The sequence below is a fragment of the Solanum verrucosum genome, unplaced genomic scaffold, assembly GCF_900185275.1.
Source record: "Solanum verrucosum unplaced genomic scaffold, falcon-dt-bn FXZP01000007.1, whole genome shotgun sequence".
Classification (NCBI taxonomy): Eukaryota; Viridiplantae; Streptophyta; class Magnoliopsida; order Solanales; family Solanaceae; genus Solanum; species Solanum verrucosum.
The window spans coordinates 5200351-5213879 of NW_026020177.1; positions in this window are offsets into that span (position 1 = coordinate 5200351).

The following is a 13529-nucleotide window of genomic DNA, read 5'->3' on the forward strand; positions in this document are numbered from 1 at the left end:
ACTCAAAATTCTTAGTAACTTTTCTAGCATCTTCACATAGAAAGAAATTTTACTTTCTATTCTTGTAAAGAAATTATAGTTTCAATGGCCACACAATTTAATTTATATCTTAATATATTTATCTATAACATAGTTTGAGGGGATTAATAATAGTAAATCAAGTGCTCTATGTTAATTCAAAGTTTGTTCAATTTTCATCAAAATTATCGTGTTTAGTTAGTAGGCGTTAAGACATGCCATTTCCTCTTGTAATTTTAAATCATTAGATGAAAATAAGCATTTGGATAAGTGATTTCATCTCGTGATTTCAAATTATGAGATGAAATCTCAAATTCTCCAAAAGGCTTGATTTGAGAATTTCATATCATGATTTCACATTTTTCAAATATAAATATTGACCCACAAGTTTATATTTTATATATAAAAAACACTGATATAACTACATACTTTTTGTGAGAATACCAAAGGACTAATGAAATATTTACAAAATGTGAACATGATGATATAGTTACTAATTCTATTCACCATGGTCAATTTTATTAAAGAGTACTACAATGCAACTCATGATTAATATTACCTTTTCATTGAACAAAATTAAAGTTTATCAATAAATATTGTAGTTTTTTAGAATAACTTTTTTTATAGTGTATTGTTCTTTTGTCATGAACTTTTGCTTATTTGTATGATTATAAAAATAAAGAATTGGGTACTTTTGATAGTTTTCATAACTTACGGGGGTTTTATATTTATAAGCCAAAAATACAATTTAAAAATTCAAATTGCATGTAGAAACATAGCTTGAACTTGATTTCATATTATCATTTCATCTCACATGGTTCTTTATTAATCTAATAATTATTATATGGGTATAAAGGGTTCAAAAGACTTCATTATGTGGTGAGTTTAATCAAGGGTAGAGGTTTGATTTCCTTCATAACCTCACGGGTTTTGTACCGAGGTCATACCATAGTAATTTTTTTAAGTCATGGTGTTGTTTCAGTCATCACTAAACTCTTATAATGTCTTATATATTCAGACTAGTTGGATTTTCTCCATTCAAAATATCCACTGTTATTAGCTTTCGCATATTACATGATTTACTTAGTTATTTTTTTAGTATGCTTGTTATATGCTAGACTCGGGGTTAGCTTGGGGTCACTCATGATCATAGGTCCTCGTATTATGTCTAAGGGGTAGCCTTGGGGCATGACAAACTTCGTATGAGAGAATCACGTTCAAAAGTCTTAGGGTGTCTTAGAGCCACGCTAAGCAGAGCTTCTTTCAAGGGTGTGTAGAGCACCACACCTATGAGGGAGAGGTTACTAGGTATTCTAAGAATCTTTTGCTTCTTTTGTTATTCCTATCGTGCGTGAAGTGTGATTCAACTTCTCCTTTCTAATATGTTGTTATGCATTTCAGATCATCCCTCCTCGCAGAGCTAACACTTGAAATACTAACGCAGTTCCTCCAGTCCCGAACCATGAGGTTACAAATGCAGAATTCCAAAATGTGATCCAGCTTTTGGCTTAGACCGTTGCAAACTAGAACAATCAGTAGACCCCAGTTCCTGGAAACCCCACTGGTTGATCAACTGCAGCCAGAGTTCAAGACTTTGTGCTTATGAATCCTCATGAGTTTCTAGGGTTGCAGGTAGGTGAGGAACCACATAACTTCATTGATGAGGTCAAAAAGATTCTTTAGGTAATGTAAGTGACAGGTACTGATAGGGTGGAGTTGTCATCCTACCATCTTAAGGATGTGGCTCATATTTGGTTCACATAGTGGAAAGACAACAGAGATGCGGATACAACTCTTGTGACATAGGACTATTATGCTGGAGCTTTTTTTGACAGGTTCTTCCCGAGAGAGTTGAAGGAGGGTTCAATGTCAGTCCAATAATATAGGCTGAAGTTCACTCAGCTCTCCATGTATGCTCCACATATGTTTGCCGATTTAAGAGCACAAATGAGCAAGTTCTTGTTTGAAGTATCTGATCTAGTGAAGACTGAGTGCAGGAATGCCATGTTATTTGGAGATATGAATATCTCCAGACTAATGGTTCATGCTCAGCAGGTTTAGGGAGATAAGCTTAGGGAAATGGCCAAGGATCCCAAAAAGGCTAGAACGAGTAACTATGAAAACTCTCAGTAGAGGTCGAGTAGTGGATATCACTCAAAGTTTCAGCAGCGGTCTACAACCCCAGCACCTTCATAAGCTAGTGCTCCGTCCCCCCAGGTTTCAACAGGATCAGAAAGGGAAAGCATCAGGATCTAAGTCATAGGGGAGTGCTTCAAGTAACCAAAGTTTTCCAACTTGTCCAAAGTGTGGTAAGAATCATCCAAGAGAGTGTCTTGTAGTTAAAGAGAGGTGTTTTCGGTGTGGTTAGTCTGGTCATAGGTTGAAGGATTGCCCTTCTTCAAGTCAAGGACAAGGAGGTAACATGGTTCTGTCACAACTTCAGCAGCTCCAGCGGGTCGCCCCAGTCAGTAAGGTGCTTCATCTTGTATAGATGGTAGGCAGTGCCAGAACACATTGTATGCTCTTTAAGCTCGTGAGGACCAAGAAGATTCTCCTTATGTGGTCACTCGTACATTGCAAATCTTCCATTTAGAATTTTATGCATTGTTAGATCCACGGGCTACACTTTCCTTTGTAACTCCTTATATAGAAGTAAACTTTGGTGTCAGTCCAGAAACTCTCTCAGAATTCTTCTCAGTCTCTACTCCATTTGGTGACCTAGTTCTAGCTCGACAGGTATACAAAAATTGCATTATCACAGTTTCCCGGTGAGGTAGAGTAAGAAATGGTAGATTTTGATATCATTCTAGGCATGGATTGGTTACATTATTGTTATGCCTCGGTCGATTGTAGAACTAGGATCGTTCAATTTCAATTTCCAAATGAGCTAGTCTTTGAGTGGAAAGGTAGTAAATAATTTTTGTAGGTCGATTTATCTATTACCTTAATGTCAAGAAAATGATTTCTAATGGGTATATCTATAATCTTTTTTGGGTTAAGTATTAATACTCTGAAACCCCAACTCTTGAGTCAGTCCTAGTGGTAAATAAGTTTCCAGAAGTGTTTCCAAAAGATCTTCCTGGAAACCCTCCCGAAAGGGTAATAAACTTTAGAATAGATATCCTTCCATATACTCAGCCTATTTCGATTTATCCTTATAGAATGGCTCCAGCTAAGCTAAAGGAATTGAAAAAATATTTTAAAAACCTTTTCGATAAGGTCTTCATCAGACCCATTATCTATCCATAGGGTGCTACAATGTTGTTCGTGGAAAGGAAAGACGATTCTCTCAGAATGTGCATTGACTATCGGCATTTGAACAAAGTCACAATCAAGAATAAGTATCTCATCCCTAGAATTGATGACTTGTTCGACCAACTTCAAGGTGCTAGTTTATTTTCTAAGATAGACCTCAGATTCGGTTATCATCAGCTCAGAGTCACAGATAGTGAAATCCTGAAGACAACTTTCAGGACTCAATATGGTCACTATGAATTTGTATTTATGTCTTTATTAGGACTAACAAATGCTCTCGCAACTTTCATGGACTTAATGAACAGGGTGTTCAAACACTATTTAAACTTTTTCATCATTGTCTTTATCGATGATATCCTCATTTATTCTTGGAGTGAGAAAGAGCATGCGACTCATTTGAGAGTTGCTCTACAAACCCTCAAAGATCGCCAGCTATTCGCTAAGTTCAACAACTGTGAATTATGGTTACAATTTGTAGCTTTCATTGGTCATGTGGTATCCTGCGAAGGGATCCGAGTGGATTCTCAAAAAAATGAGGCAGTACAACACTGTACAAGACCCACCTCTCCGACTAATATCAGATGTTTCTTGGGTTTGGCCGGTTACTACCGGAGGTTTGTTGAAGGATTTTCATCCATAGTTTCCCCATTGACCAAGTTGACTTAGAATAAGGTCAAGTTTTAGTGGTTATATGAGTGTGAGAAAAGCTTCTCATAACTAAAGATTGTGTTGACGACAACTCTTGTCTTGACTCTACCAAATGGGTTAAACGGTTATGTGGTTTATTGTGATGCATCCAGGGTCGGCCTAGGTTATGTGTTGATGCAGTACTGTAAGGTCATAGATTATTCTTGAAAACTTAAGGTCCACGAGAAGAACTACCCGACTTATGACCTTGAGCTTGCAGCCGTAGTGGTTTCCCTAATGATTTGGAGACACTACTTTTATGGTGTTAATGTTGATGTGTTCACATATCATAAGAGCCTCCAGTATGTGTTCATAGATCATAAGAGCCTCCAGTATGTGTTCACCCAAAAAAGTTGAATCTTCGTCAGAGGAGATGGATTGAATTCCTCAAAGACAATGACATGAATGTGCTCTATCATCTGGGTAAGGCCAATATAGTGGCTCATGCCCTCAGCAAACTATCAATGGATAGTCTAGCACATATTGAGGAAGAGATGAAATAATTAGCCAAAGATGTTTACTGGCTTGCTTGCTTAGGAGTTTGACTTATGGACACGTAAGATGGTGGTTTGATAGTTCAGAATGTGTCAAAATCTTCATTGGTAGCGGAGGTTGAGGAAAAACATGATATTGATCCTATATTAATTCAATTGAAAGGTGTAGTTCATCAGCAAAGAGTTGAGGTTTTCTCCCAAGAGGGAGATGGTGTGCTTTGTTACCGGGGTCGCTTATGTGTTCCTAATCTGGGTGAGTTGAGGAAGCAAATCCTTACATAAGCACATAATTCCAGGTATTCTATTTATCCAAGTGCCACTAAGATGTACCGTAATCTTTGAGAAGTCTTTTGATGGAACAACATGAAGAGAGACATCACAGATTTTGTGGCTAAGTGTCATAAATGTCAACAAGTTAAAGTAGAACATCAAAAACCAGGACGTGTGACTCAAGATATTAACATTTCTACATGGAAGTGGGAAGTGATAAACATGGATTTCGTTACGGGTTCACCTCGTACTGGCAGAAACATGACTCCATTTGTGTGATAGTTGACAGAGTCATTAAGTCAACTCACTTCTTGGATGTCAAGACTACAAATTCAGCTGAGGATTTCACCAAAGTTTAAATCAGTGAGATACTAAGGCTTCATGGGGTTCCCTTTTCTATCATCTCAAATAGGGGTCCTCAATTTACCTCTCATTTCTAGAAATCATTTCAAAAAGGTTTTTGTACTCAAGTAAATCTCCGTACAATATTTCATCCGCAGATGGATAGTCGAGTAGAGCGTACCATTTAGATCTTAGAGGACATGTCGAGAGTTTGCATTATCAATTTCAAGGGTAGTTGAGATGATCACTTACCTCTCATAGAATTCACCTTTAATGATAGTTTTCATTCCAGTATTCAAATGGGCCATTATGAGTCATTGTATGGGTATAGATGCAGGTCCCGTGTTTGTTTGTTCAAAGTAGGAGAAACAGTCTTGATGAGGCCAGATTCAGATCATGAGGCTATAAAGAAAGTTCAACTCATCAGAGATAGACTAAAGAAGACTCAAAGTCGTCAGAAGTGCTATGCAGATGAAAGGAGAATAGACTTAGAGTTTGAAATCGATGATTGGTTTTCCTGAAAGTGTCACCCATGAAGGGGGTGATGAGATTTGGCAAGAAAGAAAAGCGCAGTCCCAGGTATGTAGGTCCTTACAAAACCATGAAAAGGGTTGGTAATGTGGCTTATGAGTTAGAGTTGCTAGCAAAACTAGCAGCAGTTCACCCAGTCTTTCATATTTCCTTGTTGAAGAACTGTGTGGGTCATCCGGCATCGATAGTACCTTTAGAGAATGTTGTTGTGAAGGATAGCCTCACCTATGAAGAGGTTCCAGTTGAAATTCTTGTGCGTCTGGTTCGTAGGCTTAGAAATTAGGAAGTTGCTTCTTTAAAGGTTTTGTGGAGGAGTCAATCCATAGAGAGAGCTACTTGGGAAGCAAACGTATCCATGATGGCCAAGTATCCTCACCTCACTCCTTCCGATTAAGTTTTAGATTTGAGGTAATAGTTCTTCTCCAGTCTCTGAGTTTACTCTTGTGTAATTCGGTCTCATTAACTTATTCCCTCAATTATCCTTGCATTTCAGCATTTTTGCATGTTCATGGAACTCATTTAAGTTAGATATATGTTTCTATTGCTCAATGGTAGGGATTATAGCTCTTTCCCTCCATACTAAGCTTATTTAGTCTTCATTTGAGGACAAATGATCCCAAGGGGGAGATATTGTTACACCTAAGAAATCTAACTAATACCAAAGAAAAAGGAAAAAGGGTGAACCATTGAGGGGCCCACAGACCAATAATAGAACCACGACTCGTCACCCTCATCGTGCCTCACAACCAGCAACAAGGTGGAGGACCACGAACCCCTACACAGGCTATGGAACTCCACATGGGGTGTCATGTTGACAGTGAAAACAAACCAGAACCACCTAATTCCCTGTGAGGAACCACGGACCACTAGATGGTCGATGGAAACCCACACGGGCCGTTTAGTAGCCCATGAAAAATGACCAGTACCACCCCAACTTTTGTGAGGAACCATGATTGCCCATATGACCCGTGGTGCTTCACACGGTCTGTGAATGGGCCTGTGAATGAGGTCTGTCAGCTTTTAAGTTAGGATCATTTTGGTATTTTCCCCTATGAGTTGGGCTTTTAAACTATGTCGTTTGATGCCTAAACTACGTTGGTTAACTCGCTCTTAGCCTAATAATCTAGTCAGAAACAAACTAGATCCCTCATTCTCCTAAAATCATCTATCTTAAAAAGAAAAGGTTAGAAAGAGGCAACAATTTCTCCTAAGAACAAGCAGAGGTTTTCTTCAAGTTCAGCCTCAATATACAAAGGATTTCTTCGTAGTTTTCATCACCAGGTATGTGGGATTTAACTAGTGGGTTCCTTTCATCCATTAGGTCCCTAAAATTTAGTCAATTCTTTGATTTCTCATAAACTGTTCATACCTAGGGTTTCTACATTTTGATGATTTTTTGTGATTTTAGCTATTATAGTTTCTATGATATAAATAACTTGTTTCTTTGTGATTTAGTGTAATTCTATGCATAGAACTCAGAACCCTAGCTTGTGTAAATTTATGATATTTCATGAATTATACTTGCTAGGCAAATCAGACAGAAAATCATGCTTCAAAATTCGAATGTCATATCTTCGGTATATATATGTTGCATTCTCAGTTAGCATATTAGTACTTCGAGCTACTCCGTATTTCAGTGCATTTTAGCTTTTCATATTCAGTTGAGAGTAGACATTGTACTAAGTTAGACTAGGGTTCAGCGTACCCTTAAGTCTTAGAACTACGTGCCTGTGTAGGTTTACAAGTCCCCTCTATTGGGTATCAGTTTTAATGATCACTCCAGAATCATAACTCTATACCCCTGGCAAGGTATATTGGGACCTCTCAATGGGGCATATACATTGAACTCTACGGTTAGCTCATGTGGTTTATGTCGGTTAATAGGACCTCCCACAGTCATACTCTTATTGCATTAACCATGTTTTCAGCATTTACATCACTATGCAATTCAACAAGTTATCTTCATGATTAGTACTTTGTCATTGCATTCAGCTTAATTTTTAGTTATACTTTAGTACAATTTATTTTTTTGTTCAGCGTATTTATATATAGTTCAGCTTAGTATATCTATCTCCTACATGCTCAGTACATTCAAAGTATTAACACATACTTTTGTGCTACATCATTTTTTTATGTAGGTTCAGGTGTTCCAAATCTAGATCACTCTTAGTTCAACCCCAATCTGAATTCTACAACTTCAGTGGTGAGTTCTCATACTTCGAGGATAATAGACATGCTTACTTTTTAGTCTTTATTTCAGTTTTCAGTCTTGTTAGGGTAAGCTAGGGGCATATCCCAACAACTCAATTCAGTTACAGGCTTTTTCAGACATAGTAGTAGAGTCAGCTCGAGTTGTTAAGTGTTGTTTCACTCATCATTAAACTTTTATCTTATATATTCAGACTAGTTGGCTTTTCCTTATTCCAGATAAACACTATTTTTATCTTCCGCAAGTACATGATTTACTTAGTTATTTCTTATGCTTGTTATATGCTAGACTCAGGGTTAGCTTGGGGTCACTTGTGATCCTGGGTCCCATGTTATGTCTAGGGGGTAGCCTTGGGCGTGACATAAGCCCCCAAAATCTGGTTTTCACGAGTACAAGAATCTAATTTGTTACAATTTATTAGAAAGAAAATATAAGTCTCAAATGACATTATTTCTAAAGTAGAACAATATATGGGAGTAAGAGGGTCCGTTGGGATGACGAACAACTACCTCCAAAATCTCCACAGAAAGCCTCAAACAAAAAGAGAACTAAGAGAATCACAAAGATCTTGGATCATAACTTACACAAATGTAGAAGCAAGGGATGAGTACAAGAAAAACGGTACTGAACAAGCAAACTCCTAAATGCAAAGCAAAGTATTATAGAATATGGGTACTCCTAACACTCCAATTGAACCTTCTGATAACTACAACCTGCATAAAAATGCATCCCAACCTAACAACTTTTTATTCGTATAATATATAGCACAATAACCACATTCACTAGGTAGATGTCATAAACATAGATACAATGATCAACAATCACAAGTTCTTCAATAACACACACAAGTTCATAGATAGTAATGATGTGCAATGCAACAAAATGACATATCATGTAAGGTGATGCATTTCTATCCTACGATACACATCCGTTTAGACTCAGACCGGAACCTATGGAAGAGTTATCAGTACATGCATCTGCCACGGAGCGCATGTCCCAACCCCTCAATATAGAACATGCATGGAGCGTGTGGCTCGACCCCTCAGTATAGAACTTGTAAAAACCATTTTCCATCGGCATTTTCATCACAATAATCTCATCACAGTGCTTTAGCACCAATACAAGTATGCTTATTTACAAAAATATGACAAATGACAATTTACGGATAAATACACAACCCACATCAACATAATAGAGTTAAATTATCAAATGAGTCACCACAATTAAACCAAACCATTCTCAACAATCATACATCAATACACCATCAAGTTTCCTTTTTTTATTACCCAGTTTCCTCATTAGCAACATGGCATATGAATAAACCAAATCCATCCTCATATCCCATTACTCATTCACACATACAACAAGGGAATACGAGATTTGATAAACTTAACAAAGGTCAATAAACTCACTTGTCATGACCCAAAGTATATCCTAGGTGTAATATGGCGTATAGAACCCCAAAAGGCCATATACAAGCCATTTAGCATACATCATACAATATAATAGGAATAAAGATTTCAAAAGAAGCATTCTCATATCATAAAAGAGTTTGAAAAAATGGAAGTCTAACTTAGTCTTAACAAGCCATCTAAACATCAAAAGAAGTGGTTGGGCATAAGTCATTCACCACATATATCATTTGAAACAAAAGAAATAAATAAATCAAGTAAATGTGTATCGGTCCTCGGAACATGAGGATTTACCAACTCTTGAATCTGATAGAATGTTCAACTAACCATAATCGTGAGAAGTAGGAGCGTCAGACCATACATTAGTGAAATATTATAACCAAATATATGCATTAGTACATGGAATGTACTAAGTATGGGGCAATACGAATAAATAGACATGATGACACAGGTAGCTTACACATGCGTTGCATGACCAACATTTGAACATTTGGAAGCTTTAAGGAAAACATATAACTTATACAATATGGTAAACATATTTAAAATAAGAGACATAAGAAAACATTTGAAGAAATATACACGTTTTGTGGGATATTAGCTTTAACTAACAATAAGACCATGATACCTATATCATGGAATCTGGTATATCCTTATTACAAAAAAGGGGGATCCTACTTGCCAAGGTAGCATCCGTACATCTCATATTTTGCTAAAGTAGATCCACTAGGTAGGTCATTTAAGACAATTGTACATAGGAACATAGTTAGGGACTAGAGGTTGCTAAAAGAGACTATCATATTTGAGTCTCCACCTCAAATCCTCTCGGTGCTATGTTTAAATTCCAACATAATAGATAAAGGCTAAATATCATTATTACATAGGAAAGTCAATAATCAATACCAAAACACATCTTTAAAATCAAAACATAGAATATCTCCTTAAAACACAATTCAAGCATTAGTGAGAAAAAATCTTTTACCAATGTGAATGCATATGTGAGAAATACCTTTCACAATCATGATTATATTCGTATGTCATAAAAACTTTCACAACAACATAAATACTTTTATCTAAAATCATCTTATCATCATAAACATTATTTTCATAAGACATGCATCATCCTTCAAAATTCACAGTTCATAAGTTCAGGAGTTCTTCACAAGTTCATAGTTAAAAATCATGGATCATGCCAGGGTTCATATGATTTCAACTCAATATTATGGAATTACATTTAATCATGCAATAGAAAATTAAAAAACAATCATTGAATCATAATTGAATAGAACCCGTGGAGAATTAAGAAGAACCCTAATATGATCATTTGAAATTGAAAACCTTGGAGACCCCATATATATTCTAGATAGGGAGGTATGCAAGTTAAGGTCAAAGGAGATTGCATATGTCAAGGTCTAGTAGAAGAATCGTCCGATTGAAGAGTCCACTTGGGAGACAGAGGCTAATATGCATAGAAGATATCCAGATCTTTTTATCGATTCAGGTACCTTTTCTTACCCTCGACTTCTTTTGATCATTCGAGGACAAACGATGGGTAAATTGGTATCTGATGTAACGAACCATTAGATCATTTTAAATACTAGAACTATTTCGACCCTTCCCATAAATTTTAAATGAGAATCTTTAACTATTTATGTAACTACAGTATTTTAGTTGGTGGTATTTATTAAATAATATTTTCTTATTAACTAGTGGTTAATACGCTAAATTCATAATTTATTTAATACCCTTACCAGTGACCCATTTATTAGAATAAGTAAAGAAGAATTTTATTATTTTAATTATAACAAGAAATGGAGAACAACAAAAACTCACTTGTGCATCAGTGGCATATAGACACAAAGAGGAATAGAGAGTATAAAGGCTTCAAGTAAAAATCTTTCAACTAAACTTTAATTTTGGGATATGCATGCATTGATTGCTCTTTATATGGATAATATTATGTTAATAATATTGGTTTGAAAGGAAAATGAATTGGTGAAATTTGATTGGATACAAATAAAGATAAAATTGAGTGGTCAATTAATGATTGACAAGCATGAGTTAGCCTTAAGAATGGTAGTAGATTGAATGAGAATATGGTTTAGGTATTGCTTCATTATTAGAAGTTTGATAGCATGCCAATTGTTTCATGATATGCCACTGATATTCGGCATTTATTAATTTTATTCAGTTATCACGTTATTATTTATATTTTAATACATTAAGATAGGTAATTAAATATTAGGCGTATTGTACTATACGAATTTCATTAAAGTTATGGTAATTGGAGGAATTGAGAGTTAACCATAGGCTCGAAAAATTAGGAACTTATGAGACTTGATATATTAATTAGTTGATATCAAAATCAAGGAATTTGATTATAGATTTGGGTGATCTTATGAATCTAGACTAAATATATGTCTACGAATTTATTTGCTTATGAATAATGTATACTTGATAGATTGGAAACGTTTAATGCATTGATGAAAGGAAAAATATTGGGGAATTAGCTTGCTTGACTTCGATTCTTCGATTGGGGTATGTTATGGTTTATTCTATGTGATAGAGAGTCTCTTAATAGTGATTGATATTCATTGAGTGATATTGTGAAATTTTCTATGTACTTGATTGTGGTGGTTTAATTTGGATAATTCATGTGTTGTTTGTGATTGGTCTGAAATCTCAAGACTGCGAAATCCATAATCTTGAATTTCTTCTATTAAAGTGATGTCTTGAATAAAGAAGGCTTGATGAAATATTGTTAATGAAGTGTAAAGTGATGATAAAGAATAAGAAATTAACTATGTTGTTGGATTGAGTGCTACGAGCCGGCACGATATATTTGGATCGGGTGCCACGAGCCGACATGATATATTTGGATCGGGTGCCATGAGCCGACACGATATTATTAGATCGGGTTGTCACGTTCCAACAAAATATTATTGGATCAGGTGTCACGTTTCGACACGGTAACATTAAAGGAAAACATATTAAATTAACTTAATGTACTCCATTTCAAAGAACAAATTTCTCAAAAGAGCATGGTGTGGAGGAATGTGTCCTCAAGTGTGTTCTTGATATTGTACTGATTACATACTTGCTCCGGTATTGTTGTCACTTGTTCATGTTGTTTGTTGTTTGCCACCTGCTAAGTGTTATAGTTGATTTTATACTATCACTTATTGCATATTAGTTTCTATTTTGGGTCGGCCGATGATATCTACTCAGTACATGTTGCCCTGTACTGACTCCTACTTGTATTTTCCTTCGTTTTCCTTTTGTGGAGTGCAACTAGTGTACCAGCGACTTCGACTCGCCCTCAGCTCTAGACAGTCTCCAGCACATCAGGTCCCAAGGTGAGCTATTAATTCTAGCTCGTGTTGGATTCTCTCGGTCATGGCACAATGTCCTTAGTATTTGACACAAACTACTTTGTTAATTTATTTTGGTGTCTTTGATACTCTTAGACATAGGATTTGGGGATTCGATGTCTTTGATGTGATAACTTTCAGATTTTGAGAAATGATATTTAATAGATTTGAGCTTCCGCATTATGGTTAGTATTTTGTAAGTTGAACAATAAATATAAATTGGAATTGGATTCATTGGTTCACCCACCTAAAAAGGTAAGTGTGAGTGTCACTCATGACTCATTTCGGATCGTGACACGCATATGCATGTATACTAGTAAATTATAGTAGGAAGAGAACACGTTTTCACTGACACAGAAATATTTTTCAACATGTCAATCCAGCTAACACACAGATCCTCTATGAAAACAGAAAAATAAACAATAAAAATATAGAAATAGTGATTGAATGGAAATTGTATGATTTGTCTGTCACATGTTTCCTTCGTGTTTATGAAAGTTTCTTTGCTTTTTTGTTGGTTTTATTTCTTACAAAAAAAATTCCTAGTGCCATTAAAAAATATACTAGTCCATACTCTTTGAATTTCTTTTGTCTGTAGGTGTTATAAGATATAAATACATTAGAAAAAAGATGGGTGACTCTAAATTGTAGATTTATTCAATTACAAATTTATTTAATAACAAGGTTTTCCGATAAAATTAACTTAGATAATTGACAAGATGGGTGACTCTAAATTATAGTGTGCAACTTAATTTTCCTTACTAATGATCTAGCTATCAAGTACATGTGCTTGATAAATGATTTTACTAGGCATTTTGAATATGTACATGACCTACAAGATGCTCAATTTTTATTTTAATTGATAACGATATTCATCAAAAGTAAAGTTTGGGATATAAGTTATTAAGCTTTATCGAGGCAAATAGTCTTAATAGGATAATAT